Genomic DNA, 15,672 nt, shown 5'->3' with positions numbered 1-15,672 from the left:
TCTTTTGCCTTTTTTTTTTTCCCCCTACAATTTTGAATAACTAACTTGTTTTCATTTTGAGAATGACAGATCTAATTTATATTTAAATCTAATCCCTTACCAAGCTACTATGACAATAGGCATTGAAAAAATTCGTAAATAAGATTTTTCCTATTTACCCGATTGCCATTCATGTTTCATTGTCTTTAATGTCATTCTATGCCAATGCACTTTAAAGTTATATGTTCCAATGTGAAAGCTAAATCAGTCTGGGCGAAATGGGTTTATGTCAAGAGAGATATATTCCTGTTTATCAGATGTACATATTGAAAACAGTAGCTTTAACAAATGAGCAAAGAAAGAGACACCCTTCCTCTCCTAGCCCGAGGGAAAAAAGGTTTGGGAACATAAACTCCAGTTTGAACCAACAGCAACAGCACAGGATGCTTCTGAAGCTTATCTCATCCCGAAGCAGCACCAGTGAAAACCCATACAATGTGGGTAATTAACTGGTGCGTGTCTGCAGATTTATACCAATGAACCCACAGTCCTTAATAGAGCAGATATTTGGAATCATGCCTTTAGCAAGAGTAAGCCCACTGGCCTATTCATCTGCACTTATGTGGTCATCTGGGAAAGGATCTTTTCCATATGGACAGGTTCAAAGCACATTTGGGAAGAAGAGAGAGAAGCACACATCCTCACCACAACAGCAGAGAACAGGAACTTAACCAACTTTCCCATTGTAAATACTGGAGAGTACAAGAGGCACTGGACCCCTTAATTCTTGTCATTTAGGGTAGCAGGACCACTGCATCTAAGCAAGTCTGACTTCTTGTTCTCAGATGACAGACTCTACTTTTTTGTACCAGAATGTGTCTTACAGGCCAGAACATTTCTGTTAAGGAAATATAATCCACCTGGGTTTTATTCATGTGGTAGACATGCAAAATCCATGTAAATGTTCTCCACCCACTTTTTTCCTAATATACTAATGTTTTTGTTAGCCATTGTTACAGAGAATAATACAGGGTAGAGAATATGACAGATGATACAGACCAGCAAAAGCTAACTTTCATTAAGAGTCTTGGCCTTCACCCCGAACCCAGAAACCTATCACTGCCCCAAGCAAAGATACACACAAGTCTCATGGGGGTGGAGGCTTTCTTTCCTGGTTATTCCTTTGCAACATGTTGTGCAAAAGGAGGCAGAGGAGAACAAGGAAGGAGGAAGGAGAGTACCTGGAAATAAGCTCTGCCCTGTCTGTCTGGGATGACTGAAGGAGTTACAGTCCCCTCCCATCTCTCAGCTGGAAAATCTCTACATGTGCAGCAGAGACAGGTAGCACAGGTGTGGGCAGCCAAAATCACTTTCAGCTGTCTTTTACTGGAGCACAGCAAGGAGGAATAGGGAGATCAGTGCCTCTTCTACTGCTACTACCACCATTTCCCACTCTGAGAAACAGTATTTGACCAGTCAATGTGGACTAGATAAATTTCTTTAAGACTGCTATATTCCCTGCCAGTTTCTGATAGGTATTTTTATTTTTTTTTTAAACAAATCAGCATTTCCTCTTAAAAAATAGTTTAATCAAACCTCCCATCCAATAGTCCTCCACAGTGTAATCGATTGATAGGCTTTTTGTTCTCCTTACCTTTGCATGTACCAACCTGATTCAGACTTTGATTTCAAGGATTTTTTTCTGAGACCTTGGAGTTAAATCTGTTCTTTCTCATGAGCATTCAAAACTTGTCTGGTAAGTCTGCTTTTTCCCCCCCACCCAGTTTGTAAAGCCATGGAGAGTTAAAATTCATTATGGCTTTGCTATAACTATTAGTACACTGGAAGGAAGTTTTGAGATGTAGATGCTAAAAGGTTATGACCAATATTTGCCCTGTATTGCAATCAATTCAAGGATTCCAGAAGCCTTTTTTGTTTATTTTCTTTGCCTCTTACTGGCTTACATATCACTTCTGAAGAAATCAGAAATAGATCAGTACCCATTTCTAATTAGTCTATCTAGAAATAGTTTGTCCATCATGCATAAACTACTAGAAGATGCTTCTTACTCGTTTCTACTGGAGTGAGACATCAGACCCACATTTGCTTTTGATTTCCATATTAAGAACAAGTCATTGTAAGTCCAGTCTGACAAAGCCTTTATGCACTTTATGCATTATTTAAATAAATAAAAATCTTAGTTTAAAGGAATGCTTGAAGCAACAGACCCTATTGTTTGTTACCTTTAAAAACTAAGAGTCCAATTTACTAAGCCTGCTGAGAAAAGTGCCAATTAAAGTAGGCCATAAAAGTTCTGTGTAAAAATGACTACCTGAATTTGAATTAAAAATAAAAAAAATCAAGACTTTTTAGAGGGACTGGGGTAGGAGGTTGCTTACCTGCTAGCTCCCATACCAGTAAGCTTCCACATTTAACACAGCTGGAATGCAGCCTTAAAGAAAATCTGCATTATAAACTGCCTTAGAACTGCTTCACCTGCTTGGGGAACTAATTTAAATGACTTCTGAAAGCTACAGAAGTAGCAGTTCATTTGGATTGCAAAGCAGTGTAGAAAAGGTAAATGTTTTCCCAGGCTAGCAATCTACATGTTAAAGACATGAAAAGAACTACTTGGAGTCGGTCATAAAGGCTAGTGCCAAAATCCATTCAGGAAGACCCATGGTAAGTGAATTGGTGATTCTAGGCAGCAGTGACAGCATTCATGGGTTATTTATCTTGCATAGTCTTAAAATGCTGTCGTATGCTATAAAAATTGCACTACACTTCAAGACAGCAGTATCCAATATTTTTAGACCCTAAAGGAATAGCTTTAGGAAATGGCAATTTCCATGAGAATTTCATGTCTAGACTACATTTGATTTCCAATAGCTTAATTCTTTGCAATATAGAAACAGAATTTCTGGCGGGTAGTTTTTATACTCCTCAACTAGTCATTTGAGAACCATTACAGTTTCTTCTAAGCTTGACTTTACTGGGAAACTGTCTGTATAAAGATGATATACCATTTTCTGGAATGCCTCTATAAAGCAGAGTAAATTACTTATTTCCTATTTCACTTTTCAAACCATACAGATATTTGAACTTGGTAACAAAAACACCAGTAATCAGATCATTATGAAACAAACAGAACACGAGTGTGAGATAGAGAATAAAAAATTCAAAAGCTTTATGTAGGATTGTTTTAGGTGGTAGGTTTTTGCCATTTCTTGCTTCTGTGTTGAGCAAACATGGAGTAAATCATCTAAGACAGGTGTTTCTCTGAACATAAAGGAAATTATCACTTTACTGAGGAAAAGGTAAAGATCTTGCTACTGGTGAAATCATGCAAATTTAGGAATCTCCTTATGAATATTATCAACAAAGAAAAAATGCTAAGAAGCACCAGCAGTCTCTGCTGTTATATTACGTCTAAATCCACATGTTCCCAGATAAAAGAAGAATTTAATAATGGATTAGACAATAGTTAGAGTTTTCTATTCCATAAAGTGGGATTTTTGCATACTAATTTTTTAAGAAAAGCTTATGGAAGTAACTATTAATTTTCAAATAAGTAAATCACTTCCAATTACCACAGGATACACAACCATTTTGCAACCATATTTAATAGACCATCTTTTATGGCCTACAGATCTGCCAGAGCTCTGGCCTAGGATGCAAAAAAAATTAATTCTCACAGGTAAGGAATGACCAGAAAAAAGTTGAATTCGACTGAGTAGAGACATATGCAAAAATTTATACTGAGGTTGAAGTAACCAGCTAAGCAGCACAGCATGGAAATCAATAGAAGTCTAGGAGAAACAGCATGGTATGGAAGGGAGGAAGGAAGGACACCTCTTTAAAAGAGATTTTTAGGAAAATATGATAAAAATTTTTATTGTTATGAAATGGAAAAAATATTAAAAGGGATGAAGAAACATTTACAGTCTCCATGTCCACTTAGACAAGGACTAAGAAAGGAAGGGATAATCAGACAATCTCCAGTCCCTTTCAGACGATCAGGATTTGAGGACATTAAAATCGTCCTTAACCTGTAGTCTTTATCCCATACTTAAACAATACTGGTCCTTTCCCCATCTCTTCTCTTAATGGATTCAAAGCATCTACAGTTAAATATATTTTTTTCCTTTATCATGGCATCACAATTAAGTTGAGATTTCAGTTGCATTCTATCCAGTCAGTATCTAATCTACCTGTTTCATCACATAAAATTTGTATAGTGAGTGTTCAGTGCTCTGGCATACAATCTGTGGTACAGCTGGAAGTAATTGAGTTAACGGCAATGAAGACTGAGCTATTTTCCCACTCTTCAGGCAAATTGGAGCCTAATAACTTCAAATGACACTCACATAACATTACTGTGAAGTTTTCATCCTGCTGCCCATTTTATCCTTCTGGGCAAGCTAAAAGATGATTATTAAGCTCCCAAATTGATACTTTCCTTTATCGTTTAGGATGGGACTTCTCTCATCCATCTAAAAGTTATGTCCCTGGTCTGAGGTAGTTATTCCAGACACTCTATCATTGACAGAAAAAGACAGAACCCCTAAAGCATGACCCATCCCATCTATGTAAAACATCTATCTAGTAGATTTAGCCTTGCCAGGAGATACCTTCTCCCTCTAATAATGACCAGCAAATCATGGACACATAACTGGGTCCACAGACATAAATGGTTGGAGTTGTATGAACTGGATGCCACAGAGCCCTTTCCAAGTAATTTCAGGCATTTAGCTGAGATGCTTGTTTTAGGAGTGCAGTTGTCATAGACTCTCTCTGCAGGAATCTCTCAAGTCCTTCTCAAATCCTCAACAGTGTGTGAGAGGGGAGAAATCACCCTGCAGAAGTGCCTGTCTCTCTAAGTTGCCTGCAGATGGTACCTAACGAGAGCACGCCTCTAATTAGCACAGGAAAGGTAAGGTATGTAGATGAATTCAAGACCTAAATAGTCAGTTATTCACACAGAAAATGAAAAGTAATTTCTCTCCCTAGGAGATGGAAGCGCTTTCTGCACTGTATTGCACTACTCAGGATGAGATAAAGGACAGTGTGAATATCATCACACAAAATTGCTCAATTTGAGAGTCAGTGCACAGTCTGAAGATGTGCTGGAGACCCACTGTGGCAGCAACTGTCTGATTTCATGGCTAATCTATTTTTTCTCCAAGATCCTGCATAACTGAATACTTGATGTTTAGCCTAATTTTCAATAAACTTATATAAAGGTAAATTCCAATAATCACCCTCTTAAAAGGAAAAAAAAGGACAAAATGTAAAATGAAAATATGTATATTGATAACTCTTCCAAAGAGCATGCTGTGTTAGACAGTTAAGTCAAAGCATTGCCTGTACCAAGTTAGCTCCAAAAGATGCCCACTATAAAAGTAATTGTTATCATCCAAAATAATTCAGGCAATGATAATGTACATATTAATAATTTATTTTTTTAAATACAGGAACAAGGTGCCAGATTAACTTCTGTTGTTGAAAAGTATCAATGATCTTGAAGTTAATGACATTCCATTGCCTGGATCTATTTGTCAGAATCTTCCAAGTGAGATAAATTTTAATAGGTCACTTGGCCCCTTCTTTGAAAATATATGTATATCCCCAAATTCATATATTCTTTTCAAATGCTTTCCACAGAATAAAATAATCTTACAAGTTTTATTTACTCTCATGTTCACCAGACCATTCATAACCTTTGACATCATACAAGATAGATCCTTCCTTTTCTGGTATCTACAGAAATTTTTTATTATAGGCTATGATTTTGTCCTTTTACCAGGAATCATTGTATAATAATTTTTTTTATATGTGTGCATATATATACATATATATGTATATATATATATATGTATAAAATGTATATAGTGGTTTCTTTAATTCCTATTCATGTTCTTTTTCCCTAAATTGCTCATAATGTTTAACATATTTTTGAGGTAGGGTTCTATTCAGATCAGTGTGCAATATTGCAAGTGCAGGGATACTGCCTCATGATGTCCCACTGCTACACCAAAAATTGCTTTTCCTATATACAAGTCTTTCACTGAACAAATGCTTTGTATTATTTTTCTCCAACTACCTACCTTTTGTTGAGAGAGAAAAATCCTCCCTTCTCTGATTGTTACCACTGAGTTTACTCCATGCCCACTGGCATGTGAAACTTGAGCAATTTACTACAACTAATTCCCTGAGAACTGCCACTAACTCAGAAAATGTACTCTGCTTCTCAGTGAATACAATTTACTTTTTCGCTGGCTCTTCTTGTCTCTGAGGGAAAATCAAGCAGACAGAGATCTTTTCTTGCTTTTACTTGTGAATAACTCTGAATTTGTTCGTGCAAGGTAAATCTAAAATACTGCAGAATGGAAAAACAGGTTGCAAGTAATCAGGACCCTCTTATAACACAATTTTTCTGATAACTGGGAGAAAGAAAGAGAACTTGGCCTTGCATAGGAGTGCTAAGGAGCAATTCAGAAATAGGACAGGAGGATAAAAAAGGTAAAATTCTAAAATACTGTATGTTGATAATACAAAAGAATAAAGAAAAGAGAATAAATATATGGGGGAGGGAAAGAGAATACATTTATTTATTGCATTCATTACCAGTTTTTAAAATTTCCTATAAAATGCCTTGCCTTAGGATCTGACCTGTGCTATCAAAATCAAAGCACTTTTGTTTTTGTTGATTGTGCTATGAGCAGTACCAGCCTCTAGAGTTATCTAAAGATTTAGAATGTGAAGAAATTAGTGGAATGTTTCCATGAGCTGAGGGAGAGGATTATTTTGTAAATGGAACACAGGAACTACTGCTTTGCTGTAGCGGATTTTTATGTTGACACTTGGACTGAAAATATTTCCAGAAGCCACAGGAAGGCAGCGTGTAATAACTTCATTGTAGTTTTGAAGGCTACATGTCCAATATCTGAGGAAAGGACATGTGAAAAATATCAATTTTTCTACCTGAACTCAGTTTATTTGAATATTTTTCAATGGCACATTAGTTTCAGGCAGAAAATGTTGGCTTTTGATCTTTTGCCTAATTCTGCCCTTATCGTTAAGGGCATATCGTTATCGTATAATGTAAATGACTGATACCATGTAAATTTGCATGTAAATAATCACAAGGTTGTTTGGCATTTAAAACATTTCCATCTTCAAGGTGGAGTCAGCCTGCTGTGAATGACCTGAAGCGATTGCAAAAAAAGTGAATTTAGGTCAGTAAAAGATGAGATGTGGCAGGCAGCAAAATGTCTAAAGCCACAAACACTCTTTCACAGCCCGTGCTGGCCAGGTAGCCGTGGGTGGGCAGACAGGATGCTTTCTGAAGTTTCTTTACCACAATGAGTAGGCTAACCAGGACCCATAAACACCACTTTCAGAGACAACTAATGTAAGCAGAAGGCCAAGAGCCCCTCACTCTCTCTTTTGGGGGCCATGTTTTAAAGGCCCAGATGCTCAGGTCAGGTAGCCAGGGTATACAGTGTGACCCAGCCTGTATTTCACTCCTTCACATCCCTCCAGAGGAACTGGCAGGTGGAGGGTGTCAACCCACACCTCTTCTCATGTTCACATACAAACTGGCTGAAGACAAAAATCTCTGTTTTCCTGAGAGTAAGATGTTTTGAAGGGAGTCGCTCCAAACCTGCTTGAACTCCTCCTTTCTGGTTCTTGCGGACAGTTGCAAGAATAATAGCAGCTATTAATCCACTGGTATGGATTAATAATCCAGTGTGTGATTTACATTTATGGAGGGGAGTGAAGGGGCATTGGTGTATAAAATCCCCCAAATACCAGTACTGAGTGGCTGACATGTGTCCTGGTGCAAGGGATTAACCCCATTGTCTTGTCCCCAGTGCACACTCTCTGCTATCCCCATCTTTGGAAATCTGGCTGTATCAGCCTCTGAGCCTGGGTAAACTGTATTCCCTGCAGATGATAACGAAGTCTCTGATGTGTCTGTATGGAAAATAACAGTTTAAACATTTCTGGTCAAAGAATTCACAATCCTATTGGATCCCCTGTAAAATTTTCCAATTTGACCTACATTTTTCTTTTAGATCACCATATTTTCTAACACAGTAATTTTCCCCCCAACCTTAGCCTGATACTGAGTCTTTTTGGCAATAAAGTGATCATGTGAACTTTGCACATATTTTACTATTTTTCAAAGGGAAGAATATATTTTCTTTCAAAAGTCATTTTTCCAAGTTAATTAGTTAACATTAATACAGATTTTTCATTATGCAAATCATCTTACAAGCCCATTAGGTATTGTGGCTGTTGTTGGTATTCTTGACTAGGTTAATTCTGCAGGACAGAGTGCAGCAGCCTCACACAAAGGGTTCACTACAGGAATGAAAACCTTATTATCTCGCTCACCTCACAGGGATATATTTCAGCCAAGCACAATTGCAGAGCAGCTTTGTTTGCCGATGGGTGAATGTCTATCACTGAACTTGGCTTTGAGAGGGGATATAGAGAATTTGTGCAGAAAGAAAGCAGAAAATTGAGAGGGAAGAATAGTTTTGCTAAAGCAATGAAAATGCAATAATATTGGGGGAAAGCAATGTACCGTTGCGTTTTGCAGTTTATATGGGGTAGAAAGGAACAGCTGGCTTGTGACCCTTAGAGAAGTTTTTTGAGGTATTTGCTCTTTGCAGTGTGGAAAACTGACAATATTCAAGCCCCAAAGGGAAGAACCTTTAATTCTGCCCAAAGCCAGTAAATTCAGTGTCTGGTTTTATGACCTTTTTACATGCTCAGCTTTCCGTTTTGCCTAAACTGCTGGTTAAAGTATAAAAATCTGATTTTATATGCAGAAGTATAAACATTAAAACCAAATTTTTCATCAATAAGAGGAAATTCAGAGACCTGAATATTCAGAAGCTTTGTTCAGCTTGCAAAAAGCTGTCCAGCTGTAACTGAAACTCGTCTATGTTTCCTGAACCAGGCAAATTTCCTAGGTGAGGTTTTCAAATGCAATTTCCAGTAATTTCTCTGTTCCTGATTTTTGTAAGACCATCAGAATATGATATATGTGGCATTTTTGTGCCATTTCTATTTCCAACTAAAAAAATTATTGTGAGAAACATAGACTGTGACAGGCTTAAAGAATGCCCTCCACTTTTTTCCCTAGGAGTTCAAACTTAGTTTCCTTTAGGCTTTGGGCAAAGATTGCTGAAAGGTGCAGGTGGCTGTTACTGAACCCTCTTCTCTAGCCTCTGTTTTTACTTGAATTTGAGTGGTATTTCTTGTTCCTATTTTCAGTGCTGTAATCCCTGAATTACCATTATCACTATACATTAGACCAGAGGGAGTGAGTTTTAGGCCCACAGAGCTGCTTAAGTATTTAAAGCTTTTCAAAGCCTGAATTCTATTTAAATCAGTTGGAACTGGTTGGTAAAATACATTCTTGAGCACAGAACATAGAGCCTGCAGTGTAATGTTAGAAAAAATATACCCCTATCACTTGTTTATTTACATTCTAAATATCTCAGGCTTTAAAATGTTAAAACACCTTCTGCAGGGGTGCAGAAGCAAAAGTTTTAAAGTGTATTTTGACTTTAGTATTTAAAGCACAGGAGGTAAAGCTGCTAGAAAAGCTGTTTTGCATTGAAAGAGGACACTATTTTCAATTAAACATATTTCTGATATAAATGAAATTATTTCTTTTTTCTCTGACATAAAACCTCAGTGAAAACAGGAGAGAAAGTTGCAACAATATCAAAATGTTCTGGGAAGAAAAGTTTGTTTGTTTGTTGAAATTACTTTTCATTTTCATTTTGTATTTAGTTAGAAGTTAAAAAGCTGAAGGCAAAATCATTTGTTGAAATGAAACAACTATAAAAGGATTTTTTCATTTCCTGTCGGAAAAAAAAAGAAGTGATAGCCAGAAAAGCATCTGGATTGTATTATCTGTATGCCTTGGAAATAAGAGGACATAAGCTGGAAAATGCAGTTGAAAATAAAGATCTCTGAAAGTTGTTCCAATTTTTTTTCCCCCCCAAGCCTTGCCTTTTGCCTGCAGGTTTCTTTCAAAAGCCCTGGCGTTGCCCTGGCTCTGAAGGTCAAACCTGGCCCAGGGCACCAACACCTCCCCTTCAGGAGGAGCAGGATCATCTCCTCCTCTGGGTTGCTCCTGTGCAGCTGGTGGGCGCCCTGAGCTGGGGTCCCACCATGGCTGGAGCCCTTCCCTGCAGGACATTAATCCAGGGAAAAAGCAACAAAGTTGCTATGGCATTGTCTTAATTTCTGTCCTGCCTGTTGCACTTTTGGCTTTTTGCTGCTGTTTAGGAGATGGAAAAGGAAGAGGTATATTTTGACACATGAAACTTCAATAAAAAGAAACCCTTTGCATTCTCACTTCTAAAATCTTCCTTTGTTGATTTGTCTTATGGGCTGTTTTATGCTGCTGAGCAGGTGAACTAATGGTAAAAACAAATTTATCATAATGTATGGCCCCTCAATGTGGAGATAAACAGGGATACAGCAGGCCCTGTCCAGGCTGTAAGGTGTTCTCTTACATAAAAAGTGGGTGGTGGAACAACAGTCCAAAAATTATTCTATTTAGTATATTGCTCATCTGCCTGAAAGCTAATTATAGTACCTTTATAGAAATAATTCCAAGTGGCAGGTCTTCCTTTATTGCCATTACCACGAGCAAACACAATGAGCTGGCAAAGATTAACAAGCTCTACCATTTTGTACTGAAGGAGTTTGTCCACCTGCCAGCATCACTTTTCTTCACTAAGTGGGTCTCTCTAAAAGAAGAAGGTGATTTTGGAAATCTCACTACCGTCACTATTGTCATTAACCTAGTAGGAAGACATCTTGAGTGTGTGTCAATTCTCAGAGTTGTTTTTGATATTGTAGCCATGTTTTATGCCTCTTAAGAGATATTTTACTATTTACAGTGCCAGGCTGATGGGAATTAATGTACACTCTGAAACTCAAACACACGGTCTTGTTGTCAACACTAACACTATTAAGAGCAGCAACCAATGCTGTGAAGTTTATAACAGCTCTGTCTGTGCACATGTAAATAAATTTGACAGATTGTGCAATATATTAATGAAATGATGCTCAGTATCCTTGAAGAACAGCTTTTAGTAGATACTACTCACAGAGTTCAGCTATTTATTTTTCCAAAGGAAGCAATGTGTATTTTAAGTTACTTGCTATTTCTATGTGTAAAGCTCTTGATTTTTTTTTTTCTTCTGGCTCATTAGGATATTAGAAGCTTTGTGCTAAAAATGAGGGGACTGTGCACTTAAGATGTTAGGTAATTTGGAGAGGTTTTCAAAGAGAATCAAAGAATCAAAAAATTCAAAGAGAATCTGTGTACTAGAGCTATTCTTTTTGTTACTCTTAGCTTGTTAGTAAAGGAGGTTCCCTCATGTCTGTCTTAAATTTCATTGTATTTCTAGTTCTCTGCATTACTGACCTGTCTCTATTCAATTCTAAGGTTAAATGAGACAGACAAGTCTTTAAAAAGTATGTAAATTCCAGTCAGGAAAAAAAATTATATTAGGAGTAATTAGTGCTGGTATTTCCACATCAGATCCCATGAAGATGATAAATTAAGAAACTTTTTGAAGGTGAAAAACAATCACAGATGAAATATGTTAAGGACAAAAGGCAGGGAAGTTCTGACAGGTCTTGATTCAGCACTTTGCCCACACCCTGCAGAGTTCTCACCTGACAGTGAGGGATCTTGTTTTAAATGTTTTACTTGTAGGCTTCAGAAAACTCTTTTGCCCTGCCTTTCTCAGAATAAACACCCAGAAAGGGTACCCTGCTGATGGTTTAGGGAACTTGAGCCTTCTTCCTGCTGCACCAAGGTGTTAGGAGAGGTACCTATCTCACAGCCTCCAAAGTTTCTCATGGATTTAGTTCCTCTCATGCCTGGAGGTAACAGCTTCAATGGTGACTGACAAAAGAGGATCAAACACTTTTCTGCTGTGGCCCTGAGGGCACTGATGGCTTTTCTGTCCTCACCCACCACCCATGTCCCAGGAGCCCCAGCTTGATTCACCCTGGGGCTCTTGGTCCCTGCCCCAGAGATGTTGCAAAGATGCCCATCTCCAGCCCTGTCTCTGTGTGGATGTCTCGGACCCATGCTGCCAGCTGAACAAATATACATGTCCCACATTGCTACTCTTATCCCCCCCAACAACCAAGCTTCAGGGGGTCAGGCTGCACACAGGAGAGCACATTTAGTAAAAATTCTACTATATAACAGTCTGGCTGCCTCGGGGAAATCAAAGGTATAGCAAAACTCAAGTCATTCCTATCTATTCAGCATATTATTCCAGTCAGGGTCCTGAATTCAGACCAAATGCCTTCCCAACTTTATTAGACCCTTTATGGGTTTCCAAACCTGAAACTACTGTACTAGGCTGTTGAATAAAATGAGATAAATTTGGGGTTTATCAACATTATCTGGCTCTCCCTGAGATACCAAGAAGATAAGTTCTAAGGACACTTAGCAAATCACTCTCTGCTGGTAACATAGTTGAGAATTCCAGCAAATGGCACCAAATCATAAATGTGAAATAGGTCTCCAGGTAGCCAGATGGCAAGAGCGGTCAAGTGGTGATGAGACACTGCTAGGAAAACCTGCTGTGTTGAAGGAATGTAGCAGTCTAGAGTGCTAGGAAGTACCTGAGCAGAAGATTTTAGGGGTTTGGTAACATCTACAGGCTAGGCATAAGAATCTTGGTTCATCGTGGTTGCTACCATTCTGCATTTATTATCAAGCACAGCAAAACAAACCATCTTTGAGTGTGTTCCCATATATTAGGACACAAACATTTCTTTTGTAAACACAAATTTATGCAGATTAAAACCACAAAACCCCGGTGCAAGTGGTTCTAAAAACACTTGGTGATGATTTACTTGTCTGTATACAGTATACTATGAGTACTGTGTTCTGTCCCAGGTATCTCCATAGGATTGGCAGGTATGACACAGGATGCATAGGAGTCCCATATCCATCTGGGACAGTAGCTGAAGGCCAGGTGAGATGTACCTGAATCCCACCCTTCACTTAGGAATGACCCAGCTCAAACAGTAGCAGGCTGAAACCAAAATAAGTAAATTAATACAGAGGTGTTTTACCTGGTTCTGATGAGATCTGCTGCTTACAAGGCTTTGCAGGAGAGAGCTACCAGAACTGTCTGTTCCCAGGCTACCTTACCTTTATACTGGCTGGCAGACATTCAGTTCTTCCAGTCCTTCCCTGAGTGGCACGGAGTGAAGTTTGTGGCACACCATTTATGCCCACGTTGACTTGTTACAGCATGTACTCTTTGGCACGGTAAACAAAGCAATCCCAACCTCCTCCCCGCATTTGAGATCAGGAGGGGTGAGGGCCCTTGGAATGCAGACGGAAGCATTTGGTGCTTTGTAAAAGCTGAAGTCCCTGATCATAGATATGAAGAGAATGAAAACCAGCCATTGGAAAATCCGCAAGCTCCCGAAACGGCACACGTCAGAAACATGATAGACAGGGGGAGGCTTGGAGCGAGTGTGTTTGTACTTTTGACTGACTCCCTTTGACCTCATGCACCAGGCCTCCTCAGTCAAGCTGGGCTAAACCCACTGACCAGCAATGCTGCACAACAGTGGCTGTGAGGGTACTCGGGCAGCCCCAGCTCGAGAGGTTTCACACTTATGAAACCTCTGCCCATAGGAAGTCTGAAGAGCAGAGCTGCCAGGGAACTGTACAAATCCCACTCCTCACGAGCAGGAGCAAAGCAAGGGGGTGCCCACTCTGCCAGGGTACACGGGCTGCATTTCTGATTCCCTCTCCCTGTGTGGCCTGGCTAATCACAGAGGAGTTTGGTTTGTTGACCCTGTTGCTGTGCTGCTTCACCAGCTATGTGGGCTCCTGTCCGGAACACCATGGCACAGACTGCTCAGAAAGCAAAGCCTTGGAAGCCAGTGTGGGACACAAGAGTTACCACGGCAAACTGAGTCACAAAACATCTCAGGTTTTTTCGAATCATGCTGGAAAAAGATTTGGACTGCACTCTGTAAAAATATATACTCAATAAAGAAGTTTAGAATAAGAAAAGGCAATGTCACTCTTGTATTTCAATCAGCAGATGAGTTCACCTTGTTTTGGAAGCAGTCTATTCACAAGAAATATGAGATAATATGGATAAGTCATATTTGTTCATTTCTACACCACCAAATCTTCCACGGAGCAATGAGAAGATTAGAAACGTGATCTTGTCATGTTTTTCAATGCAATGAGTTGATCAGTGCTACAAAGTCTATTTGAGAAACTAGGTAATCACATTCCTCTAGGCAGATTTCAGTAGATATGAGACTCTGTTCATAACACTTTTCTGTCTGTTTCCAATTAAAATTTTAATGAGCAAGTCTTCTTCAGCAAGCCTCTTGAGGAAACAGCAAATTTTATTTGAAAGGAGAAAAAATTTCTAAAAAAATAAATTTTACACCTTTCTCTATTAACGCTTGCCTTGAAGACTGAAAGAATTTGATTGATCTGGTCAGAGATATTAAGTCCCTCAGAAAACACGATAAAATTGTGGGTAAGTAAACTATCCCTAAAAATGACAGAACAACAAAAAAAATATTAAAGATTTTAATATCAAATTAAGGTACTGCATTCTATTTGATAAATAAGCAAACCACGTAAATAAAGGTAGTCTGCTACAATGAAAGCACATTGTTATTTCATTAGTTGGTGACAACAAGGAAATACTACTGTAGTTTCCATTATGTTGTTATGTATATGCAATGGTGTTTTAAACAAGTAGCCAAGACAGTTCTCATTGTGCTCATATGTCTATAGCTCAGGTAATAACGCTGTGCGCTAAACAGACACTGACCAGGCACCACACAGGAGGTTCATACTCTTCTCCCAGTGCTGTGCTCCCAAAGGTGTGTGCCCAGGGCGGCTTTGTTCCCACCACTGCAGTGTGGGCAGCACGAGAGCAGTGCTGGTCCGGGAACAGCCTGTGACAGTGCCGCAGGTCACCAGAGCTGATCACAGAAATCTTGGAGACACTTTTTGGTTGAGTTCTTCCCTCCTTGCTAGATCTTGAGCCTGAAGGCAATCTTTTGAGGATTGCATCAGCAGGCTCAGGAGTCAGTAATTCAGGACTTTTCTATTCAGCAGCTGGGACTGGGAGTAAGCTGGTGGGAGAGCTGGGAATGGTGATGTAAACTAGCTAAACTAGGTGTGAGTTTGGAGTGGGACTGACTGTTTTAAAAACCTTGCATGGCATTTTTATTCAAAAGTAAAGGGCCTTTCCTCAAGTTGCTTTAAGTCATTGTAGGAGTATAGGGAGGCAGGATGAGTCAAATCTACTTTTAACAACTAGAAAGCATTCAAGAAAGGGTATTATGTAGTTTAATAAACCAGTTAAAACAGATAAACTCCTTATAGCCTCATTTGGCAAACTCTGAAAACCCCTGCTAGTTGCAATTCATGGTTCTAGTTCTTTTTATGCAAGTCTGTGATTTCTTTATTTTGAATGAATGAATGAAAGGGCACAGTAGAGATGGACCATACATCATTTCTGGTACCATTCCTCCCATTTAGCTGCTTTTGCTGATAACAGATAGCATCAGGAGTGCAACAGTGCCATAACTGCACTTACAAGAACTCTGCCAGTGCACAGGCACTGAAAGCAT

At 38.9% G+C, this 15,672-nt stretch overlaps 1 protein-coding gene across 1 annotated transcript in view; it reads right to left on the bottom strand.

Moving 5' to 3' along the window:
• SPAM1 (sperm adhesion molecule 1) overlaps window positions 1-13,191 on the bottom strand; it is a 36,340-nt gene extending 23,149 nt beyond the window's left edge. Inside the window, exon 1 of the mRNA XM_048302546.1 lies at window positions 13,123-13,191. The gene's annotated coding sequence lies outside the window, so the exon portion shown is untranslated. The remainder of the gene's footprint in view (window positions 1-13,122) is intronic.
• Window positions 13,192-15,672: the final 2,481 nt, after the last annotated feature.

This window comes from Corvus hawaiiensis, chromosome 4 (genome assembly GCF_020740725.1).
Source record: "Corvus hawaiiensis isolate bCorHaw1 chromosome 4, bCorHaw1.pri.cur, whole genome shotgun sequence".
Lineage (NCBI taxonomy): Eukaryota > Metazoa > Chordata > Aves > Passeriformes > Corvidae > Corvus > Corvus hawaiiensis.
The sequence above is the reverse complement of the archived record's forward strand: the minus strand, read 5'-3'. Positions and strand labels throughout refer to the sequence as shown.